The following is a 19489-nucleotide window of genomic DNA, read 5'->3' as shown; positions in this document are numbered from 1 at the left end:
GGTAGAAAGGAAATGGAATTTCAAATGAAAAAAAAAATGAACAAGGGACGCTTTGATGGCAATGCCACCGGGACGCGAGCGCGCGCTCCTACGCTGGCTGCTTTTTCCCTTTCCACCCGCAGGCTCTGGGGGTTCTGTTGTTCGTAGAGGTGACGGGCAGGGTGGCAGCCTCTTCCCTTCTCACCCTGCGGGCGGCCTACGTAGCTTCGGATCCCGGCGGCGGCGCGCGCACGGGCCCTTTAAGAGCTACACCAGCCGAGCTGCAGTTTGACATCAGCCGGCCGGCGAGGGCGCGCCTGGAGCCCGAGCACGTGCCAGGATGTTTTATTGCCGCCGCGGCTGCGGCCAGGCCAGGAGGATGTGTGTGTGTGTGTGTGTGTGTGCGTGCGTGTGCGTGTGTGTGTGAGTGTGTGTGCGCGCGCGCGCGCCCCGGGGGCAGGGAGGCGGGGGACGGCGGCGGGCGGCGGAGCGCGGGGGCTGGTTCCTAGTCTCCGGGAGAAGCCAAGAAGGTAAATAGCAGCTGCTGTGCTAGAGCCTGGGAAAACCCCGCCCCCTGCGCCCGGCCCGGGCTCATTGGCGCGCGCTGCGTGTGGGGTGTGTGTGTGTCCGGGGCCCCCCTCCTTCGGCCCCGCGGGGCCAGGAATCCGAGGGGGCGGGTGGGCTGGGAGCCGAGCCCCGGCGCTTACCCGCCAAGGTCAGCCCTTCCGGGCGGGGTGCGCACGCCCTGGAGTGGGGCGTAGGGAAGAGTCAGCCCACCCTGTCCCCAATTTGGGGTCTGGCGTTTTAATGCGGTCAAAAGCCTCCCTTGCAACACCGGGAGGAGGAGGCGGGGGGGGGGGGGCGCTCCTTGTTTGCTCTTTGCCCCGGCTCGCCGGCCCGGCCCGTCCGCCCAGCCTCCCCCCGCGGGGCCCTCGGCGCCCGCCGCGGTCACGAGATGCCTGACCGCACTTAGGAAGCGGCCGGGTCAGCCTCCTGCCTCCGCTCGGCGGCTGTGGTTAAGGCGGCTTCGCGCCACCCGCCCCTTCTCCGGGCCCGGGGCAGCCGGGCCGCTCCCCCTCTCTGCGCCCTAGAGGCTGCCGGCGGGCGGCCGGGAAGAGGCGGGCGGCGCGGGCGGCTGCGTGCTGCCGGCTGGCCGAGCCGCGCGCCGGGAGGAGCCGCCGCCACCGCCGCCGGGTGCCACGTGGCGGGCGCCGGGCCGGGAGCGCCAGGGCTCTGGCGGCGGCCTCCCTGGGGGATTTGCCGCGCGGGGCGGGCGGCGCGCACTGCCGGAGGCGGCCGGCAGCCTGGGCCGCCTCCCTCCTCTCCTTCCTCCCTCCCTTCCTCTCGCCCGCCGGGGTCTCCAGCCCCCCACCCCCATCCAATCTTCCCGCCCGCCTGGGAGCTCTGCTCTCCGCACTGGCGGCTGGGGACAATCGGGGATCCCGGCGTCTTGTTTGATGTCAACTTCCCCCTCCCCTCCGCCTTTCCCTACTCCAATCCTTCCCGAGTCCCCGAGGCCTGGCACACATTTCTCAGACACTTCATTCCTTCCTTCCTCTGAGCTCCCCACTGCGATCAGGCTGTAAATGATTTCGCCAGATCTCATCCGGGATGGGATTCGGGGGTTCCTTGACGCTGCGTGACCTTGGGCAAGCCTCCTCTTCTTTGTTCCGTGATGGAACGCCAGCACCGTGCCAGCCATTGCGTTAAACCACGGAATTACCTAGATGCGAGAGGGAAAGTCAGTGGCAGCCTGCGAGGAGTCTTTACACAGTCTTGGTTTTCTGCCTCCTGACTAGGCATGCCTCATTTCTCAGAGGACTCGGGAGGAGCTTTTGTTGGTCAAACTGGAGGGCTATGGGAGGCAATAAAACATCATGACCTCTAGGAACCCTGCGCTCTCTGGATGCCTGTACATCGATTGGATTCTCCAATAGATTTCACTGGGAGGTCCTAGATGTAAGAGCAGCGATTCTGTGTAGCTGGGGGCGAGATCGAATACTATGAACATTCAGGGTTACATTGCTTATAAGTTGGGTTGCTTTGGAAAACTCCCTGGAGGAGGTGGCCTGTGTTTTGTACCTTAGAAAATAGGTAGGATGGGGACATTGGAAATGTGTGTGGTGGGGATAGAGGAGAAAGGAAGTATCTAGGGCCTTGAAGGCCCAGATTGAGATCTTTATTCAGGGAAGGTGGACTTGTGTTGAGGAACCCCAGAGAGATGAGGAGGAAGTTTAAGGTGGACACAAGACCTTTTCTAGATGGTGGGAGCCAGGGCCAGGTTCACAGCAAAGAAGGGACCAAGGGGATTCTCAGGAAGATGAACTACATCCGACAGTGGAGAGTGGATTGCAGTGTTTGGGGGCAGAGAGGCCACCTCAGAGGCTCATACCAGCAAAGGAGATTGTGGAGTGCCAACGTGAACTGACAATCATCTGGAAACACCTGCTCCCATCCTACTCACCAGGGCATTGACTTCCAGTTGTCCCCAGACCTGCAGTTAACAGAAACTTGCTTACCCTTTAATAGAGTGCTTTCTGTTTATCTTACCACCTGGAGTCACAACTAAGCTATCATTATGGCTCTGACCCTGTTTACCTGCTAAACTCATTTCCATCTCCTAGACAGCCCTAGAGATGGCAGCCAAACCTTTACCTCTCTGCAAGTTTGATTTACTCACTTCTGCCCCTTGGGGGACTGTGTGTGTGTGTGTGTGTGCGCGCGCGCGCGCGCGTGTGTGCGTTTAACACACTGCAAAGTGGGCTGCCCTATCATATTCAGAAGAAATGATCATCAATGACTCTTTTATTGACCTGCAATCTGTGCCAAGGGGTTAAGACTTCTTTCTTATTTTAAACAGATGGAAAAATGGTTATGACAGAAAATTGGTCTTTTTTTTTTTAGAGTGAGTTTTTCTTGTGTGCTTGTAACCTTGCTGAAGAATGAGTCTATGATGATACTCTCCTTTTTGCTGTGCCCCCAGTAAACTTCCCAAGCTTCTTTGGATGTTTCTGCCCAGCATCTGACTTCAAAACAAAACAAAACACCAACTTGCACAAATACACTGACCCAGATTTTCCTAAGGAACTAAACCTTTCCCAGAGAGCTTGTTAACTCTTTCCAGGTTTTCCCTAAAGCTTTTTCCACTGGGCTCTGTGTAGGACTTGGGATGCTGCCTGGGGTTGGGTCATCCCTTCCCTAAACTGACACTTTCTTATCTGATTCTGTTGCTCCAGCCCCTACCCAGGCTTTGGCTCCCCGGAGTTTGAGAGAGGATGGAATATAGTTCAGTTAGGGTCTCACTTCAGGGTCTCAAGCAGTCTCATGAATCAGTTAACCAGCAACCAGCATCTCACTCACTGGTCACCACTTCAGGAGTGCTTAGTCTGGAAGAACACAGAAAACACCTTTAAATGGAGGAACGGAGAACTCAAGTATCCAAAACTTAGCCCTGAATTTGTACCTGGGAAAATAAAATAAAAATCTGAGAGGTCTCTCATCTCTTAAATATTCAAGAAGAAAGATACTTTTCCCTGAATATACCTATAGATTCTTTTTTGTATGTCCTTATCCTGGTTTGTATCAATGGTGAGTCTCCTTCCTTCTGGGATGGGACTGTAAACTGAGTTTTGGAAAGTCTTCTAGATCTGAAAGGCTCCTCTTAGGAACAACCTTTGTGGCCGGGAGTGTGGCCTAGTGGTAGAGTGCTTGCCTAGCATGCACGAAGACCTGGGTTCCATTCTTCAGTACCACATACATAGAAAAAGCTGGAAGTGGTGCTGTGGTCTTGAGGAAAGCCCAAGGACGGTTCTCAGGCCCTGAGTTCAAGTCCCAGAACTGGCAAAAAAAAAAAAAAAAAAAAAAAGAGCAGCCTTTGTATTTTTCCTTCTTCCCTACTACTCTTCCTCTACTCCGTAGCAGAAAAACAAAAAACAAAACAAAAAAAAAACACTGTGTTCTGGGTATCAGTGGAGGCTACTTATTTGAGCTCACTGCTTCACACCCAATAAATGCATCCAGGCCCTGGCCTCCTCCCTCCCCCAGTGTGATTTCTCTGATGTGGTCTCACTTTTTTTTTTTTAAACCACAACACAAATACCTGCATCAGGGAGACTCTCCTTTGTCCTTTAGGTATCTGAAGGGTTTGTAGGTTTGGTTAAAGCTTCAGAAAGGAGAGAGTCAGAGAAGTAGGGAAGAAAAAAATTAAAAAGGTATTTTGCCCGAGGACTCAGAGCTCTTTTTTTTCCTCCTTTTCTCTGCCTGACTGACTTTCTCACACTCAGATTCCCTGCAGCCTGCCAGAGACGTGGTAGCTGCCTTGCCAAGAGCTATCCTGAGAGGCTATTGAAAGAGCCTTGAGTAAGCACACACAGGGTGTGTTTTCTCCTCCCCTCTCCTACCTGCTGTACACCTGCACGAGGAGCTGTCCCACACATATCACCTGATCACAGCCCTTTCAGAGACTGTGAGAAAAATAAAGCCCAGGATGGAAGAGCCATGTTTGTTACCCCTCAGGGCTGCGGCTAGCTCTTTGCAGCCAGACTACCCAGAAACAGCACATTCCAGGGTGCTCTGCTCGTGCCTGCATGTCTGCCTGCGCGTGTCACTGGGGTGGGAGGGGAACTGGAGATCACCTTCCTGGTGACTGCCTCCCGGCTCTGTCCTCTGGCATCTGGCTGGCTGATGGTTTTATGATCCTTTACTAGAATCATTACTGTAGTCTCTCTAGATAAGAGCCCGGGTATTCTCATCATGAAATTCATAAGCCAAGATTTTTGGAGCCTGTAAAGTCCCTGAAATGGAATTTTAAATTATGTACCTGTAACAGAAGTCGTAATGAATACTTCTCAACTAAATGAACAAATGCATTTTCCTCTCTGCTGGCTTTCAATCTATCGTGATAAGGTCTAGAGCTGTCAGCCAGATCAGTTTCTATATGACCAGCAAGGCTGAAGGAAATCTGGTCCAGACAGTCTGTACTTCCCCTTAGGGGAAAGGTCCATGACACCCTCAGGTTGAAGATGCTATAGTTCCCTGCTCTTCTGGCTATTTTAGGAAAAAGGACTTATAGTTCACTAGCCCAAACCTGCATTTAAAGTAGAGTATAAAGCTAGGTTGAATGCTACATTATCTGTCTTAATTCTGAGGCACCTGAGCAGTATAATGTGTGGATGGTGAGAGGGTAAAAGTGTCTAGCAAGAAAAAGAGACCTCAGGAATACTTAGCACTGGCACTTGGTTGCCATGCTGAGGCATTAGAAACAACTTCAGTGCTGCTGCATTCCAGCTTCCAGAAAAATAAGTTGCCACTTTTTTGAACAACAACAACAAAAAATTGCCTGGTTGATTCCTAGCCAAGCTGGAAACCGCGCTCAACAAAGTGGGGGTGGGGTGGAAAGCAGAAGCTTTCAACATTGGCTCCTAGCAGCCTGAGAGGCCTCCCGCCCCCCCAGCACTTGATTGGAGCTGGTGAGCAAGGGAATATGAACTCTACTAATGGGCTCTAAAGGAGGATGGCTGCCAAGAAAGCCTTGCTCAGACCCGGTGGGGGTGGGGCGGCCAGGAATGGCGGAACTCCCACACGTGGCCAGATCACAGCAGTGAGATAAGGAGGCTCTAAAAGTACTCCCCCACCCCATACCCCCAACATTCCAGCAGGGCCTTGGTGATGCAGATCATCTGGCCCAGGGAGGAGGAGGGGTATTCTCAGTGGTCACAGGAATGCCTGGTACCTGTAGGCTTGAACAGGAAAGGCTCTGAGCTGTGCTCAGGGCCAGGGCGTGTGAGGGCAGGCCCCAGGGCCAAGCAAAGACTGGAATGTGAGGGTGAAGCCTAAGTCCCTGCAGACTCTAGGCCTACAATTATGTGGTTTGCTGATAAGCCAATTCAAATTGTGTCATCAGATCAAATTTCTCCAAAATAGCAGGGAATTGGCTTAGTGGTGGAGTGCTCGCCTAGCATGCATGAAGACCTGGGTTCAATTCCTTGGTACCACATACATAGAAAAAAGCCAGAAGTGGTGCTGTGGCTCAAGAGGTAGAGCTTTAGCTTTGAGAAAACCCAAGGACAGTGCTCAGGCCCTGAGCCCAAGCCCAGGACTGGCAAAAAAAATAAAATAAATTAAATTAAAATTCTCCAAAATAAAAGCCAAGAAAACATAGCTACTGGAAGGAAATTATTTGAGTAAAACTTAGGACTTGAAAGTGATAGGGGAGGGGAATGGTTGTATATATGTATGTATATTTGTTTGTTTAAATTACAGTCTTCCTCCTCCTCACATTATCACACAGGTTATAGAAAAAAGTGGAGGCTGTGAAGTAACCTGAGAGGTCACCCTATCAGCCCACACACTTAATGGATGGAGTTTCTCCAAACTGAGCCTAGGATGAAGTGGCTCATACAAGTCAATCAGTCCCCCCTCCCTCAATCAAGCCCCCATTTTCCACCTGCCAGTCTAGGAGTTTTTCTCCTTATATAGGATTATCATCTCCAGTAAGTGACGACCCTTACCATAAAGATGGCTTTGACAGCTGAGAAGCTGAGTTGTCTACTGATGAGGACAGTTTAGTCCCTGGTTTGCTGTGCTGTGAATCTCTCTAGGATTTTCCCCTTACTCTGTATTCTTGGGAAAGGAAGGAATGTTGACTTCTGAGTTCCAGGGAGCATGAAGCCTTTTGCAGGAGCAGCATAGAACAGACCATCTCAACATCTCACCATGCCAAGGGGATATGCCCTTCCTTCTTTTGTACCATCTCCAGGCTTTGGATATGCAGTAAAAAGAAGATCTGGAGAGAATAATTCCAGCTCCTTAATCTGTGGTGCACCCATGCTAAGCTTTGCTCTCAGCACCAGAACACTTGATAAGGAATGCAGTGAAAATGTAAGAACATGGCCAGGAGTTTGGCCTAGTAGTAGAGTACATGCCTAGTATGCATGAAGACCTAGATTTGATTCCTCGGTACCACATACATAGAAAAGGCCAGAAGTGGTGCTATGGCTCAAGCGGTAGAGCTCTAGCCTTGAGAAAGCCCAAGGACAGTTGAAGCCCCAGGACTGGGGGTGGGGAGGGAAGATGTAAGAACACAAAGACTTGGAGCTACTGTTGTCATGTTTAGGAAAGGGAGAAAAGGAAAAGAACTGTTTTCTCTTTTCACATCCTTTATGGCACTTTGTCCTTATGTGCTATAGCCTATAATACCACCTGGAGGGGATGTGGGGAAGCAGCTGGAGAGGGAGGGAGATTTATATGGTGAGGACACAGGACATTTGGTGGGACTATGAGCTGTTGTGAGCACAGGATATGGGGCAGACAGGCTTTAGGAAGGTGGTACTTGTATAGTGACAAGGCAGGGTAGGACCTAGCAGAACTTTTGGTTCTTGGTTGAACTTTTTTGATCAGAGAGGACCTGAGGTTAGAGTAAGATTTCTAGGATCTGAAACAGAGAAGACAAAAATGATATTTATCCCTTTGATATAAGATGCCAGGGATTCAGAGGACAACGTTTTAGAGAAGAAAGACCAAAGAGAAAATATCTGCTCTTGAGAAAGAAAGCTAGAAAGAGGGACATGGCAGAAGGAATTCTATTTAGCAAGGTAACTGAACAGGTTCTAGAAATGACATGGAGAAGTGATGGCCTAGATTTTCTGGAGTTGAGGACAAACTCTTTTATTTGTTTATTTGTTTTTCTTCTGCCAGTCCTGGGGCTGGAACTCAGGATCTGGGCACTGTCCCTGAGCTTCTTTCGCTCAAGACTAGCACTCTATGACTTGAGCCTCAGCACCACTTCTGGCTTTTTCTGTTTATGTAGTACTGGGGAATCCAACCCATGGCTTGATGCATGCTAGGCCAGCACTCTACCACTAGGCCATATTCCCACTAGATTCTCAAGTTCAATATCCAGTGCACTCCAAAGGCTTCCTGGGAAGATGTCAGAAAAGAACACCAGCTTTGGGAGAATTTTAGCTCCTGTAGCACTCCTTACTAATGAATTGTTTTATTCTGTGTGGTCTGTGTTGCTGTAGCTGTAACATAAATCCCAGAGATGGGAAAAGGTGGCATGATGGCAGAGAATGAAGGCAACGGTGAGACTACATCGCACTCTATAGACAGTCCGAGTGCCGTGGTCCTACATAGGAAGTGGTGGTAAGGTAGGACCAAGCCTTGATCTCTGTTGTCTCTCAACCGCTGTGGCCAGTTGCTTAACATGACTTAGTGAATTTTGTACACCAGACAAAGTAGGGGAAGAAGTCTCTCCTTTCAAGGCATTGGACTACCACAGACCAGCTTTGGCTGAAATCTGTGGGGGGCCTATTGAGGGTGAGCTTATAAAACATACGAGTATGTGCCCAGCTGAATCAACCTGGCTAAAGACTCTGGATAAGGTCCGAGTATATTGCTGTCTCCTAAGTAAGTTGCCAAGTTGTGTATCTACCACACATATATCTCGCTGTTATTTCAGTCTCAGCTGCCTTTCACAATACTGTAGGGCCTTGAACCTTACGTTCAGTTGTTTGATCTCTCTGCCCTGGGCATTTATTCAACCCCCTATACGCCCTTCAACTCAAAGTCCTGTATGCAGAACAGACTTAGACTTGATGTCTGGGTCTACCTGTCACCTGGACAGAGCGGGTAGAGTCCCATTTTGCTTGGTCAGTGTCAAATTAACCTGTGTTGATGGTCATCAGACTATACCAGCAAGGGCTGTGTCAAATTCCAATTGTCTGCTTAATAATATTTTGAGTATCTACTATGTGCAAGTCAGAGTTGTATACTTGTTTTGACAATTATTTCTGTCACTGCCTGTTGTTAAAATGCTACTACACTCATGTAAGCAGAATGGTGACATCATAAAAACGTCCCCCTCTACCTTCTTGATAGCCAATAAAGTTACAAATCTCTTTAGAATGTTTAGCAAATGCTTTTTACAAAACAGACATCTCAAATATTTGCATAATAAATGAATGAATGAACTTTGACTTAAGGAAGTAGGTTTTACTTCTGATTCAAGGAACCCTCATAGGGCCACATTCCCCCCCCCCCCCCGCCCGAATTTTCCTTGATTGCTTAATCAAAGAGGTGAGTTTACTTTTGACCACTCCTGGTGACCACCTCTGGGCAGCCAGGCCAGCCCTGCAGACAGCTCCTCTCTGTTGCAATCAGGTGAATTTAGAGGAGTTTTCCCAGGCCTATCTTTATTGATGGTTATTAAAGACACACTACCACATGGCAATATGTGAGTACAAAGCAATTCCCAGGGTAAGGTACGTGGGAAGAAGGAAGATACAGCACTCTCAAACAACCCTACTGTAATCGCAGCCTGGCATATCTATGTATAGTTAATAAGTAAGATTTAAGCAGGCAAGTTCCACCACTGGGCAGTAGATGGGAAGGGTAAAAAGTCCTGTGAGCAGGCCATGTCTTTCATTCTGAAAGACTGGAAGATGAGGACAGACAATTGGGACTGTGTTGGACTATGGCCCAGCAAATGGTCAGGAGGCAAGGCCTGACTTCCTTCTCCTGTTTGCACTCATCTCATTTTATTCCAGATTCTCATGGAAGATTCTGTGCAGGCAAGAAACTCATAGGAATCATGCTGATACACCAGGTGAAATAATTGTCAGTGGAGCCCACAAAACACCAGTTTTTATGGAGCACCTCAACACACCTGTGGTTTTATGATCTGAATGGTATCAGTAAAGGGGGCTATAAAGTTGGGGTGCAATGTCCTCATATTTAAATACAGCCTTCCTTTGTGAGCGTCAGTGCTTTGCAGCTGAGATTTGACAGACCCGGTGATTATTTCTATTAGGAATGTTGAGTACACATCCACATGTAGAAAAGTAGGATGAAGTAGCAGAACAACAGAGTCAGATCTATACTACCTTGGTTTGTGCTCCAGGTTTTTTAGTATCTAGGTGTGTATCAGTAATTCCAGACTTCTGTTTTCTTTGCCTGCTTGGGAAGAAATTCACAGTACTTACCTTACAGAACTGTTCTGAGATCTAATATATGTACCTTGTCTAGAATTTCCCTGGCAAACTATGCAAATACAATATGGATTCTGAAACACTTGGATATATAACTACTTTCATTCATCTGAAAACAAATCACAAGATGTTAATATTCTCCAAGAAGTAGATGGGCAGAAAGATGACAAGCCAAATGAATGCATTTGGCAAATCCAAGCATGAATGACTTCACATTCATTCATTCATTCCTGCATTGAAGACCGTGGATCTAGGAGAATCCTTAAAAAATTACCTGACTCCACCTCCTTTTCCAGGGAGGAGGTCGGGCTACTGCCCACACACTGTTTGCCCCACAGATATGGAGCACTGCCTTTTAATTGGAATGAGCTTCTGTTCACAGAAAGGGGGGTTCTGAATGGAGCCAAGGGCATTAGCCCTGATAAGGGCTTGGACTGCAGGATGTGGGGCACCTTCCCTGCATTCCACCCTGCCCAGGGGCCCAGGAAGGCCAGAAAGGGTTTCAGAGGGCTTTCATGCCCAAAGAATAAGATGGGCAGATACTGTCTGGATCCTAGTTTTACTTAGATGGAGGTAAGAGTAGTTAGAAAAGCTGAGTGTTGATGGCTGATACTGGGACACTCGTGGTATAAGGCCAGCTCAGACAGAAAAGTTTGAGAGACCCCTTTCCCCCCTTCTCAGCCCATATCAGATGCAGTGGTGTGCGCCTATCATGCTTTCCTAAGCTACAGGGGTGGTTGAGATTGGTAAAATCATAGTCCAGGCCAGCTTGAGCAGAGAGAAGCTGGATATGGTGGCATATGCCTGTCATCCCAGCCACAATGCAAAGCCTAAAACAGGCAGATTGTGGTTCCAACAAGCATCTAGGCAAAAGTGAGTCCTTGTTTAAAAAATAACCAATGCAAAGCATGAGGGGAGGGGGATACTGAAGATCTAGCCCAGCAGTACAAGACCAGCCTAGTGAATCTGAGACCCTGCTACAATCCTGCTGCTTCCTTCCTGGGAGGGCAACTACAGAATTTATGGCTTCAGCTTGGATACTTTGAGAGTGAAGTTTAGTGCTGTTAACAATGATCAGGCGGAGTGGCATAACATGGCCTTTGACCATCCTAGTTCTGTGGGATTGTGACTGTTCATCTCTTCATTCTGTCCTTTGAGTGTCTCCTGAGGGAAAGTGAGGGGACCTGTTATGGAGAAGTCACTAATGTTTTATTGACTCCACACTGGTGGGACGTCATGTTCTTGGTCTACTGATTCTACTGAGGGAGGACCACAGGGTAAGAGAGAAGGAGAAGGAGAGGCATGATAGTTGTATTTACAACGTCTTTCACATGCTTTGATACGATTCTTCCAACAGAGCATGTCTCAGTTGGCACGCAGGTGGGGGTCCCTGTGTCCTAATCCTACCCTGTCCACCTGTATTTACCAAACATGGCCGAGTACATCCATTCCTTTTCCCACCCACCCCCCATGTGTGTGTGAATGTGGAAAGGCAGGGGCTCCAGCTTGAAACCCAACTCATTGTTTAGTGGTTGAATGCCACCCCAAAGGAATAAGCACTTTCCCACCCAAAATATTTGTCCTGTTAGCCTTGAATTTGACATGTTGTTAATGGTTCCAAAAAATGACACTTTTCTCTGAGAAGGTCGGAGTCAAGCTTTATGCTTTGTTAATTTTATTTTAAAAAATAGACAAGAAAGGAAAGAAAAATGGCTTCATTGGCTGAGTGTTCATATGTGTGCCTATTTAATGATTAATAATACCTTGTGGGCTATTGTTTGATGTGGCCTCTACTGACTTGAACAGGAGAATACTGATTCACTCTTCAGGCATTTTGGAATCACACCTGTTTACCCTCACACAATAAATGAAAGGGGGAGATAAAAAAAAAAAAAAGAAACACCAATTGCCCATGCCAAGTTCTTTGAGTAAAACCGGGCACTACCTCAGATCTTAGAGTTTGATACTTTATATAGGGATGGCTGCTTTCTCTCACACAATGAAATTATGTAGAATGAACCAGGCAGGGGCTTTCCTCCCACTTGTTGATAGACTTGAGGCAATTTATCACCCCCATTTTTTGAACTGTGGACCTAGGAACTGTCCCTGAGCTCTTCAGTTCAAGTCTACCACCCTACCCTTTGAGCCACAGCACCACTTCCAGTTTTCTGGTGATTAATTGAGAGTCTCACAGACTTTAGTGCCCTGGTTGGCTTTGAACTGCAATTCTCAGATCTCAGCCTCCTGAGTAGCGAGGACTACAGGTGTGAGCCACTGCACTGGCAAATGCCAGTGTCTTTTTAGGGTAATGTCTCCAAAGCCTTCTGCTTTCTAATTATTCCCAGGAAGATGTCCATAGGAACCCCCACAGGAAGACAGAAGCCTGCCTGAATGGGGCTGGTGAGGATGGAGGGGAGATGGATCCAAGAAACCAGAGGATCTGCCCTGAACCATGATGGAAAGGGAAAGAAAGAGATAAAAACAGATCCGAGCAACCAACTTTAGACCCTTTTCCACAAGACTACTTTAAATCACAACTCCTCTCTTCTGAAAGGCCTAAAATTCAGTGGAAGAAGAAGGACAAATTTGCAGTTGCCCTGGATGATTCTTTGATTAAAAATAATTTTGACTTTGGCCTGGGAAGGTGGCTTAGTGGTAGAATACTTGCCTAGCATGCATGAAGCCCTGGATTCAATTCCTCAGTATCACATAAACAGAAAAGGCCAGGAGTGGCACTGTGGCTCAGGAGCTAAAGTGTTAGAGGGACAGTTCCCAGGCCCTGAGTTCAAGTGTCAGGACTAACCAAAGGAAAAACGTTTCACTGTGAGATAATTGTAGTCAACCAGGGGAAAAGTGCAGGGACAGTACATAGCTGTACATACTCTGTAACCAGCTTCCTCGTATGTTAGCACTTCAGTTAAGCATAGAAGGATCCTAGGGACTAAGAAATGATCTTAGTAAAGTACTATAAACTGCAAACTTGATGTGGATTATGCCAATTTTTCTATGTATGTCTTTTTTGTTGTTGCTGTTGTAAACATAGAAGCCATTGCAAAGTTTTGAGCAAAGTGTCCTCTCCTTTCTTTTTCTTACTTTTCTTAGGAGATGCTGGAGATTGAACCCAGGGCCTCGTGTATGCTAAGACATGCACTACTATACTTAGGTGCACTCCCAGTCCCCGCTTCAGGTTTCTGAAGAATTAGTCACCTTGCTTTGTGACAGGAAAGGAGGGGGTCAAGCAGACCAGCTAACAAATCATACCATTAGGGCTGGGTATGGTAGTGTATGCCTATGATCCCAGGTACCCAGGAGGTGGAGATGGGAAGATGAAGATCTGAGGACAGCCTGGGGAAAAGTGAGACCCTACCTGAAAAGTACACTAAAGCACAAAGGGCTGGGGTGTGCTTCAAGCGGTGCAAGCACTTGCCTAGGAAGCACAGTCCTGTGCCTAATCTCCAGAACAAGCAAACAAGCAAGCAAACCGGTGAGGAAGGAAGGGAGAAAAGGAGAACAAAGAAAGAGAGAAAGAAGAAAAAGGAAGGAAGGAGCAAAAGAAGGAACGAAGGAGAGGCAGGGGAAGGAAGGAAGGAAGGAAGAAGAGTACCTATAATGTTAATCCAGGATAGATTTGTAGGTGGCCTGAACCAGAATGGTAGCAAAATAGAGGTGGAATTGAGATCTATTGGGAAGAAGATAAAACCAGCACTGCTAAGAAAGTTCTCCCAGGTATGTGTCCTGTCTTCCCCTGTGGTGTGGACAATAGGAACACAGGTCCGTATGGTCAGACTCAACTCTGCAGCCATTCACTGGGGCTTTCGATAATCTTGGCCACTTGCCCTCTCTCTTCAGTGAATCATATCCTTCCCTGGGTCCCTGGGCCAATGAACCCTAACTCGCATAGTCTCCCACCCTGTGGCACTCTCAAGAGCCAGTCAAGTGCCTTCCTGCCCTCCAAAACTCAGGCCTCTGAAATTACATACACTCTAGCTGAGAACATTAACCCAACATTGCTCTGTTACTGAAACACCTGTGGCATCTCAGAACCCCTAAACACAGGAAGGATGTCTGTGCACCACCATCTGAGTGTTGGCTTGTGCACATACAACACATTAAACGCTCATTTTTGTATTATACTCCATTTATACTCCTATTCCTTTAATATAAAAATCACCTTTCTACTTCTCTCTTTACCTAACCCTCCATGTAAAAGTAAAACTATAGGTTTCCTTTTGTTGGATTACTTTGTATCCTTTCCTTTCCTTTCCTTTCCTTTCCTTTCCTTTCCTTTCCTTTCCTTTCCTTTCCTTTCCTTTCCTTTCCTTTCCTTTCCTTTCCTTTCCCCTTTCCTTTCCCCTCTCCCTTCCTCTCCCTGCCTTCGTCTCTCCCCCCCACCCCACTTCTTCCTTTTCTATCTTATATAGGGCCTCACTGCATTGTCCCGGCTAGCTTTGATCTCGAAGTGCTCTTGGCTTCCTGGCTGGAACTATAGTGTGCATCACTGTGATTGACTTTGTATTCTACTTTAACCATTCTGTATTTAAGTTAAATCCAATGGTTTAACTTAGCATATATGTATAGGTTTAAAATTTTCAAGCTATACAAAAGGTAGATCTTGAAAAGTGGTGAAAAGTGCTGTGGGAAGGAAGGCACTCTCACCAGGCCCTTACATACCTATCCAGGGACAGCCAAAGAGCAGTCTGGCTCGCAGCAGCAGCAGCAGTAGCGGCAGGTAATTACCCACCTAAATTAGACTGAGGCTCTCAGCACCACACTCCCCAGCACGGCCCATCTGCCCTTTGTCTTGTTGTCTTGGCTCAGACCACCTTGACCTGGGTTTGTCGACTCCATACTCCAGTGGAATTGGGTTATCTGGTGCCACCCTCCCTGGTTCTGGTCTGTGTTCTCACAGGGAGATTTGTTATTAAGACTTCCCAGTCTGCCTGTCATCTTTGCTCTCCCTCAAAGCCAGCACAAGAAAGGAGCACAACCAAAAGCCCCATCAGGAGAGGAAGACAGGTGGAAAAGGAGGCTAGAGCAGGTGGCCCCTGCTAGAAGTTTCAGGGGGAGCTTTATCATCCCTTCCTACTCTTGTGCACCTGACAGTCTCCAGAGGTTCACCTGAAAGGCAGCACTCCACATCTACCTTTCCCGTGGGAATTCAGTGCCACCACTGTAACCCCTGAACTCTGCTGGGCCACTGCCAGCAACTCTCAAGCCCTTTCCTTGCCGATTGAAGGACATGATGTCATTTTTATTGAGGCGAGATTAGATTTTTTTTTTCTTTACCTTTTCAAAAGTGTGGTTCACATGATCTCTCATAGTTTTCCTATTGCTTGAAGACCACAGAGCTGCCAATTTCGATTTGCTCCAGCTTTTATCATCAGAAGAAGCTTAAAAGAAAAAAAGAGTGAAAGAGAGAAAGGGTGGATGAAAATATTTCCCTCCACTCTGGCAATCAGCACAAGGGTGGCAGAGGACTCCCACATCGCCACTCTATTTGTGTTGCTGCTGGGTTACAAAGGCGTCAGGAAGCTGGGCCCTGGATGTCTGGCCTGGCTTCCCAACAGCACAAGAAACCCGGTAGATCCAAGAATTCTCTGTAGCCTGGGAGAGCACCCAACCTTCAGCCATCCAGAGCAGTCCCTGGAGAGACAAAACACTGATCTACAGGGATATGAGCAAAATAATCTCAGAAAATGGCCTTCCCTTTGATTGTGGAAGCAAGACTTCCAGTTTGTTTGCTCATTATTCATTTGTTCATCCAGTCAGTATATCTACTGAATACCTATTATGCGTTTAGCTGCAAAAGGAGAAAAGGCAAAGTTGGTGTCATTTACTGTGTGTGTGTGTGTATGTCTCAGGCTCTTGCTTTGTCCACTCAAGGATGGTACTCTACCTCTTGAGCTGCACCTCCACTTCTGACTTTTTGCTGGTTAACTAGAAATAAGAGTCTCACAGAACTGGGGATCCTGAGATTACTTTTTAAAGGAAAATTGGAAGAATGCCTGCTAGCTGTAGATCATGGGCTTCCAGGTGCCAAGGTAGCCCTCAAAATTGGTACTGTGATGAAAAAGCAAATCTCAGAAAAACCATGGAAATTAATTTCATTGTTTTGATAGAAAATCAGAATATAAGGTTCTGAGGACGGTGAGGCATGGCAAGAAAATGTGTATCTCCTACTTCATAGGAGAAGCCTGAAAGTAGAGACAATATTTACACACCACAGCCATTCAAGCAGCTACCTTCAGGCCCCTAATCAACCCTCCCCATGGGAGGTGGGGGCGGGCAGAAGATACCACTGCTCTGCTCTCTTGCTGAGAGATTGTGGAATGGATGTTGAGTGGGACTGCAATTTACAGCGCAGAAATGGAAGAATAATCAGGAGATCACTGTTCAGGAACAAGTCAGTGACAGGTCCTCCATGAACTCAGATGTGTGAAGTACCAGCATTGAGCCCATTATCACTCCTTTAGGCACCCTTCTCCAGATTTTCCACCTCACTGTGTCTTTCCGTTGACTGGTGGGAAGGAGATTTCAGAGCCGACTTCCTTTACATTTATAGTGAGCTTTTTGTTAATAAGTGGAGGGGAAACTGACCTCAGAGGTGGTAAGGAGGTCTTGTTTTCTCAGAAGATCCCCGGCAGGGTTGACTTCATTGGGCTAAAAACACTGGGTATGAATTTCTAAACTGTTAGCAGTGTAGATGGAAATATCTAGGGGCTTCACTGACTCTGGGAATTTTATGCATTCTCCCCCCTCACCATCCCCGCCCCCCAGTACTGTCAGTTAAGTGGATCAGAAAGGCTGGATTCCAAGCAAATTTGTGAAGGAAGTTCTCTCTGCATCTCATGGCTCTTGGTTTTCCTGCTCTGAAGAGGGATGGAAGGGTGCCTGCAGGAATCGGGTAAATCCCAGGGAGTTTAGAAGGTTTCATGAGGATTACAGAGAAAGGAAGCTACAGAATGGAGCCAGCATTTAGAAGCTCATTTGGCTGGAATAAGCTGGAAAAGAGCCAGAAAGTCACTGAGTCCATTCGTTGCTAGGTACAGCTTGCGCCAAAGGTGTAGGGTTGCATCTGAATGGTGTCTCCTGCCAGGAGAGTTGTCTATGGAAAACCGGGAGCAGGAGGCATGGAAGTCTATCTTCTTGTGCACTTTACCCTAAGAAAGAGTAGAGCGGGAAACGGCACCAGTAATCAGAGAGGATCCAAGTTCTAGTCCTGCCTCTGCTGTAGAGTCCTTGTGTATGCCCTGATGAGGTAACTGAAGACACATCTCTGAGTCTCCATTTCCTTGTTGGTAGTCTAATGATTTTGAATCATGTCTGGAGTTGTGGGGCTGTAGGTGGGGTTGAGCCTATGGGGGCACACACAACCCTCCATCTTCCGCAATCATCTTTTGGTTTTGTCAGTATATGTATTGCGTATCTTCATAAGATTTGCTGGTAGAAAATGACCCATTGTGTCATTCCCAAGCAAGTTCTCGGCCCCTGATTTCTACCCTCAGCCATGTCCCATTGATTTTCTTTTCTTTTTTTTTGATCGGTCATGGGACTTTAACTCTGGACCTCCTTGAGCTCTTCATCTCAAGGCTACCACCCTATCCCTTGAACCACAGCACCACTTCCGGTTTTCTGGTGGTTAGTTGGAGATGAGTCTCACAGACTTTAGTTCCTGGGCTGGCTTTGAATGGCGATTCTCAGATCTCAGCCTCTTGAGTAGTTAGGATTACTGGCATGAACCACCACGTCTGGCTGATGTTTTTTTTCTTTTTTCCAGTTTGAAAATCTCCAAAAGTTCTTGCCAGCTTGAGAATCTTATGGTTCTTCATGACTTTAAGACTTGGTCTTGTCCACCATGTAGCCATGTGTCTTTAGTCACTATGAGTTTATTTCTCTCTTCACAGAGAGGCTCCTCAAAAGGGCTGACTGGGAAGGGGTAGTACCCCATAAACTGCTTCCTTGCCATGTGGATGCAAGTGATCAAAAAATTATATAATTAAGGAGTCTTCTAATATTCTTTTCTCTCTCTCTCTGTCTTGTCCTGTCTATCTCTGTCTCTGTCTTTCTTAGCAGTATTGGGGATTGAACACAGGGCCTTAAACTTGAGTGAGAGTTTGGTGAATTTTTTAATTTTTGGTGGGGGATGTAAGACCTGGGGCTTGAACTCAGCGTCTGGGCACTGACCCTGAGCTTTTTCATTCTAAGCTAATGCTCTACCACTTGATCCACAGCTCCACTTCTGGCCTTTTGCTTTTTACTGCCTGGGCTGTTTTCTAACTCTGATCCTCAGACCTCAGCCTTCTGAGTAGCTGGATTGCAGGTATGAGACATCAGTGTATGCTTAACTTGTCTTTGAAAAATTCTCACCTCCTCCTGGGATTACAAGTGTGTGACATCATACTTGGCCTCTTCTAATAATATTTTTTGGAGATATTGGGTGTTAGGTCCACTAGGAAGAAATGACTTCTTCCCTTGGCTCTCTCCCCCTGCGTCCTGGAAATCCCCGCCCAGCACCTGTAACCCTGGCAACTGGCATGCCTGGGGGCAGTGGGAGGTCCCCCAGTTTGAGGGATTCCCCCATTCTCTGAGATCACATCTACTTTCTCTGTGGCCACACCCCTCCCCCTATATAATCTCTCACTTCCCACCATAAACTCTCTTGTTCTGGGCCGCAGGAGGTCTGTTCTCTCCTTCACAAAATAAACCCTCTTCTCCCGAGCTTTGTGGAGTTCCCTTTCTCAGACCTTATGCTGGGGCTTGAACTTGGACTCATGCTACCTGGGCAGGTGTTCTACTTATTGAACCACACCTCTAGTCCTTTTTCTTTTGTTTATTTTTGAGATAAAATCTCACTTTCTTCCTATACAGCCTGGGCTGTGATCTTCCTATCTATGTTTACTGCGGTAGCTGAGATAACAGGTATGTGCTCTCCCAACTAGCCTTTTCTGTTCAGATGGGATTTTAGAAACTTTTTTTCCCAGGCTGGTCTTGAACAATGAACCTCCTTATTTTAGCCTCCCACGTAGTTAAGATTAAAGTCAGGCATCTGGGCCTGACTTCCTTCTATTATTCTTAATCAATAGCACAAACAATGTCTTAGCCCTCTAACTCACTGCTAGTATACCTAGGACACTCAAAAGGTATTCAGGAAATATTTGCTGAAGGAATAGATAAATGATGAATGGCTTCTTTTGCTCTTGGAGGTCTCTCATTAGCTTTGTTGATGCAAAAGGCCTCCCCAAGGCAGACAGGAACTAGATGGAGGCTATGGGGTTTTTGTTTGTTTGTTTTTGATCTGATTGAAGTTACTGGAAGCTGTCCTATGTTATGGGTTAAATTGTGTCATGCTAAAGTGGTAGTCCTTGGGCTCAGCCTCTCAGAATGTGACCCTATTTAGAACTAGGCTCACTCTAGAGGTAATTAATCCTTAGACACTTAGGATTGGTGTCAAGTAGAAGCAACCCAGGGACAGACACATGAAGGGAGATGGTCATTCAGGAAGGGATACAGTGAAGTGATGCATC

At 47.4% G+C, this 19489-nt stretch overlaps 1 long non-coding RNA gene across 1 annotated transcript in view; it reads left to right on the top strand.

The window, feature by feature from the left end:
• The first annotated feature begins 459 nt into the window (after positions 1–459).
• The window catches only part of LOC150069142 (uncharacterized), a 90123-nt gene continuing 71093 nt past the window's right edge, over positions 460–19489 (top strand). The window contains exon 1 of the long non-coding RNA XR_016535277.1: positions 460–509. This is a non-coding gene — a long non-coding RNA (uncharacterized LOC150069142). The remainder of the gene's footprint in view (positions 510–19489) is intronic.

This window comes from Megascapheus bottae, chromosome 1 (genome assembly GCF_031878675.1).
Source record: "Megascapheus bottae isolate mThoBot1 chromosome 1, mThoBot2.hap1, whole genome shotgun sequence".
Lineage (NCBI taxonomy): Eukaryota > Metazoa > Chordata > Mammalia > Rodentia > Geomyidae > Megascapheus > Megascapheus bottae.
Note: the sequence above shows the minus strand (reverse complement) of the source record. Positions and strands in the feature narration are given on the sequence as shown.